The 5,666-nt window shown below is 31.8% G+C and overlaps 1 long non-coding RNA gene across 1 annotated transcript; it reads left to right on the top strand.

The window, feature by feature from the left end:
• The first annotated feature begins 688 nt into the window (after positions 1 to 688).
• LOC121247855 lies at positions 689 to 5,153 on the top strand. The gene is made up of 2 exons (XR_005937297.1): positions 689 to 2,392; positions 4,820 to 5,153. It is a non-coding gene; the product is annotated as an uncharacterized LOC121247855 (long non-coding RNA).
• The last annotated feature ends 513 nt before the right edge of the window (positions 5,154 to 5,666 follow it).

Here is a 5,666-nt window from a genome sequence, read left to right on the forward strand (position 1 = left end):
TATTTTTTGTGTAAGGACTCGTAAAATAGGAACCATCATTTACATTAGAATTGACATTATTTAGATAATAGCAAGCATTAGGATAATAAAAGAATAGAAAATGTGACCCGAGTAAAAGGGCGAAAAAGAGAAATCCATAGAGTGGACCCCTAATGCCCATCTGTCGGTCATCTCCCTGCCCAAAAATGACACGCCAGACGAGGGTCCCCTCGTTTTCATGAAAGTGAAAACAACAAATAAAGTGACATCTTTTTAGCTGCTTTAGTGTTAATGATTCAAATCTATATTTTTATTTTGTGTTATACAAACAAGTTGTAAGGTATTAAATAGTTTTCCATTATCGGGAAGCTCAAAAAACCCAACCACTCCTCTGACTCATTCCTAACCCCTCCATCCCTTTTGATTCCTTTTCCATTCAATACTTTTTACAACACCATTAATTTATAATTGGATCAAATATTGTACGTTTATCAAAATCTTGCCGTCCAAAAGGGGTCACATTTCCAATGCTACGTAGTCATGATCGTAGTCTACGTATGCTTGATATATGACACCATCAACCATCATAAACCCAAAATCTAATGGTGGCTTTCCGTGTTTGTAGAACTGATTGTTAAATTGTTTGGTGAGTGCGTGTACGAGGTGTGAATGTACATCAAGTATCTTCTACCAAATCCAATGGTGGATGTATGTATATTAAACAGTATCAAGGATATTTATAGTACAGAGAGATAGAGAGAGAGGTTGCATGGGGTCGTGGTCATTTCCGCTGGAAGTGAGAACCCAGCTGTTAGGGTAGAGCCTGCACCAATCTTTTGTCTTTTTTAGCGCTGGCTTTGCGCTCTTTTTTACTCTTCTTATAACTCTGCCATACCATGTCATTCTCACTCAAAATCACCACCACCAATCCCCATCTCTCTCTCTCCCTCTCCCTCTCACTCTCTCTTAATGGTCGGCGACACACTTGGGGGGAGACACACACTCTTCCTCAGAGTTGAAGATCATGATATGTGAAGATGGGGAAGCCTTGTTCTTTTGAGGGGAATGTTGTCTGGCTCGAGGACAATTTGTTTGATCCTTTTTTTGTTACCTGTAGTCAATCTAAATATACGGCTACCATAGCTGATAACTCGTGATAATATGTGGATCATGTTTAGTGTCGTCGGACCAGGCTTCATTCCCCCCAATTTTATGCTTCCATGGATCTATGCCAGGGCTTTGATCATGGGCTACATGCAAAGGTCTGTCTTCTTTCCTTTTTCTTTCTTTAATATACTGTAGTGGGTAAAGTTTAGGGAATCATTGGCATCATGGGTTTTTGTTTCTAGAGCGATTACGGATGTTATTTATGTGCAGATTGGTGTAATGATGGAGTATTTTGACTATCTGTTTGCATCGTTACTCTTTTTTATTTCCTTCTTCTGATCACGTTATGATGTTCTTGTCAGTCTAAGCCCTTTTATCGGATCGATCATTACAAAGATTTTCCTCGTGATGCCTTTCAGTATCTGATCTGTCTGTTTCTGCTATTTTCTTTTTCAGATCTGGTTTTGAAATTTGCTAAACATTCCCCTCCTTTTCTCTCTCCTAGGGTTTTATTGTTAATTAGATTTTGACACTGATCTCAAAATCATTCCAAAATAAATCTGTCGTAAAAGGCATGATAAGCTATCATATGTACAAACTGAAAAAGCAAGCTGCTTATGATACCCTTCCCTGTCGATGTTTAAATTGTCCATTTTCTTATTTGTTGAATAAATATCGTTGGAAGGTTAGGCATTCCTAGATAGTTATGAGTAATTTTTAGATATATGTTCAAGACTATTTTATCTCCGGAGGTAAATAACTTATATGGAGAGCTTTGTATTCTCCGCCCGGCCCTTTGATTTTACACTTGCGCTTTTGATGAAAGAAAAACAATGGCCTTTACAGAGTGCAAGTAAGATACAACAAATTCAGCAGTATCTAGGGCTTTGGTTCGTGTTTAAGCTTGACAGGGTCATGATTTGTGCAGATTACTCCTTAATTAATTTTGTGTTGTTGTGCATCTTCCTTACATCTTATGATATTCCCCTTTCTCTGTACATGTATCATTTGTAATTTTGCAAAGCCTGCATGTGTAACGTGTTGATTTATGCGTATATATGCTGGTAATGTGCTTGTGAGAGAATGAGTTTTGAAGAAAGCTAGCAACTTGCCTTGGTCTTGAAACATTGGTCATTCTTAAAAAATGTCACATTCCTCCTTATCCTTCTGTGATTCTATCCTTTTGAATCATGTTTTCCTTCTGATTTTTGAGCACTAAAGCATCACTAGATTCTGAAAGTAGTAGAAGAACAAAAATGAAAAGCAAGTCTTTCAGCATTAAGCAGGTGGAACATGCCTCTAAAAAGTGAGTAAGCACCAGTTAAGTAGTAAACCTTTATGTTTCTTTCTCTTTGAATGACTTTGTTGGTTCTTTTTCGTAATTTTTCACTGTGCTTTTTCATTTTCTAAAACGCTGTGCAATGAAAGTTCATAGATCAAAAATAGCTGGCTGGCCGTCAGAAATGTAGGACCAAATGTCAGTTTTTCTTCTGTTTGTTCAAGCTATTTCTACTTTGTGCATTGTTCTTTTTTACTACTATTTATCTAGTTTTAGCTACTTACATCGTTCGTGTTGGCTATTAGGGTGGTTTCCTTTATTTTTCAGCCTTTCCCGATATTTGAATAGTTTTACAAAGTAACGTTACATATGATCATATAATAGTATATAAACCTCACGTAGTCACTTTAAAAAGAATAGTATATACTATTAAAAAAATTAATTTTTTTTTCTTATACATATTATATTTATTATTTTTTCAAAATAATTCTTGTAATTGCATTTCTGGTTTCTTTTCTGCAAATGCTTTCACTTAAAGCCTTTTTGGAAACTGCGTCGATTTTGTCTCCCTTTGCTTTTCACTGTTTTAAAGTCATCATTTTCTGTGACTGCTTTGAATGATTTGCTTTACGAGTGAGAGAGAGATCATGTTTGAGAATTCCCTAAAATCATTGATATGCACGCGACTTTTTATGAACAAAAACATCAAGTGTGTACAAATTGACCACAGAGTTTAAAAAGTTTTTGAAGATTTTGGACCCTTAATGCATGCATGGGGAAGCTAAGGTCTATATATGATCAGTTTCAGCATATAGGTCGTACGTCGATGTTTGAAATTGAGCTGATTACTGAAATAGGATAGTTAAATCAAGCTTACCCCCTGCAACTTTGTTGTGGAATCCAAGGTAACTTTAATGTGACCGACCTTTTTCCCCAAGTCTTGTGATTGACCCCATTTTGTTTGCCAACCTTTAGGCTTTACTTCTTCTCTCTCAGACTACTCTTTCCCCAATGCTTCCTTTTCTTTTTGGTCATTGTGTAGGCCCATGCTGGTGATGTGAATTTAATTACTGTCCCTTCATCAACTAATAGAAACTTGAATCTCTTTGAAACTACAAGTATGGGTGTAAATTTAAACTTAGAAATGAAAAATCAATTCGGTCCGATTGGTTGGATGGGTTTGGAATTGGTCTGGTTTGAAATTGATTCTTGAATTATGCAAACTGAATCAGTTCAATTTTAGTTCTACGATTTTTTAGATCGGATCGGTTGAAAAAAAAAATATAAAAATTAATATTTTATATATAATTATATGTGAAATTTTTATATATAATATATATAATTATATATTATATATGAAATAATTTATAATTTATAACATAAAATATTAATCTTAAATATGAATATTTATAATTTGTTTGATTATATCATATATTATTAATATAATTATATATAAGATAATATTATTATAATTTATAAAATAAAAATTTAATCTTGAAGATGAAAATTTAATTGCTCATATGCTTTAAACATAAAATATATATATTAAATTATATTATATATAGTCTAATATATTATATAGCTATAAAAATATATAAGTTTATGACTAATACTAATATATAATTATACTAATAGTATAATATTAATACTATTATATAGTCTAATATATTATATAGCTATACTAATATATAAATTTATAACTAATACTAATTTTTTTACTAAAACAGAATTTTTTAGTAGTGCAGATTTTGTAATATGAACAAATTTTTAGAACAGATTTTTTGAAGCAGTTTTTTTTATTAACAGATTTTTTATTTTTTAATGACAAACGTACATTTTAAAAAATTGGAAAACTGGACCGGACCGGAGCAGAAACCGGTAAAATCGGAGATACCGGTTTAGAAAGGTAACCGATGCGTAATCTGTTTTAGAAAATACAAAACCGGTATATACCAGTTCGATCTTAAATTTTGTCCAAAACCAGACCAGACCAGTTACACCCCTAATTACAAGTATTTGTACGTGAGCAATGGTTTCTCACACTGAATATCTCATAAAAATACATGCAATATAAAAATGAAAAGTAGTTTAAGGATTGGATAGTGAGATAAAATGAAATGATTTTAAGTGAAATAAATAAAATATTTTTAAATATTATTTTTTAATATTATTATTGCTTTAAGATTTGAAAACAAAGTTGAATTATTTATTATATTTTGTATAAAAATTTGAAAAAATTGTAATGGTGAGATGAAATAAGATGAGATAGGTTGAGAGTGTTTCTGTATCCGAGAACTAATTGTTTTGCATGCAAGTTATAATTTTTAATATTATTGGTGCAAACTGCTAGATTAGATTGATTCATTTGCTCTAAACCTTTTAATTTGTGTATACGAGGAAGAAAGCAAGAGTTGGGTTTTTTCACATAAATTTTCTTGGTTTCTTGTAATCAAGCATAGGAAAAAGAAATTGATTTGTGCCAATTCGAAGTCAAAAGGCCAGAGATCAGCAATTACAGGTTACTTGAGGTGGAAACACATACAGATTAACTGCTCATTATAATTTACATGAAACGTCTGATGTGTCCATTGTTATTTTTCATCGCACTCTGATAAATTTTGCAAGAAATTAGTATTTCCTCGAGATCGAGAGTCGTGATCATGATACTGGAAATGTATTGGACTTACCAATTTCTAGAGCCCATTGTACGATTTGTATGGGTTTATGCTTCGGTAAGAAATTGCGGCCCTTTTAACTATATATATATATATATATATATGGAAATGTTAGGGAGGCCGTTTAATTTGCTCGATTATTTTTTTTCCCTAATTTTTTATACTTAGTTAGTAAGAAAATATTATTTAATAATATTTTGAATTTTTTTTATTTTTTCTAAAATATTTAAAAGTGTTAAAAAAATGATGTGAAAAAAATTAATCTTTAAATTTTTTTTTCATATCATTTTTTAACACTTTTAAAATATTTTAAAAAAAACTAAAAATTCACAATATTATTAAGCAATATTTTTTTAATCACTAAGTAAAAAAAGCTAGAAAAAAAAAAATAAAAAAACCAGTCAGACAAATCAAACGGGAGCCCAAAACGGCTCCCTAGCATTTTTCATATATATATTTCTACCTACAACGTCTTCAATTCAAATAATATAAAAAGCTTCTCCCAATGTTATTTTGTTCTTTTTAGCCATGAGTCTCGTAATTTCTCTTTTGCTAGCCACGTTGCCATTTAGCCATGAGTCTCAATCGAAAGAATCACAGATTATCATCACGCCCATCCCAAATTT

The sequence above is a fragment of the Juglans microcarpa x Juglans regia genome, chromosome 1S, assembly GCF_004785595.1.
Source record: "Juglans microcarpa x Juglans regia isolate MS1-56 chromosome 1S, Jm3101_v1.0, whole genome shotgun sequence".
Taxonomy (NCBI): domain Eukaryota; kingdom Viridiplantae; phylum Streptophyta; class Magnoliopsida; order Fagales; family Juglandaceae; genus Juglans; species Juglans microcarpa x Juglans regia.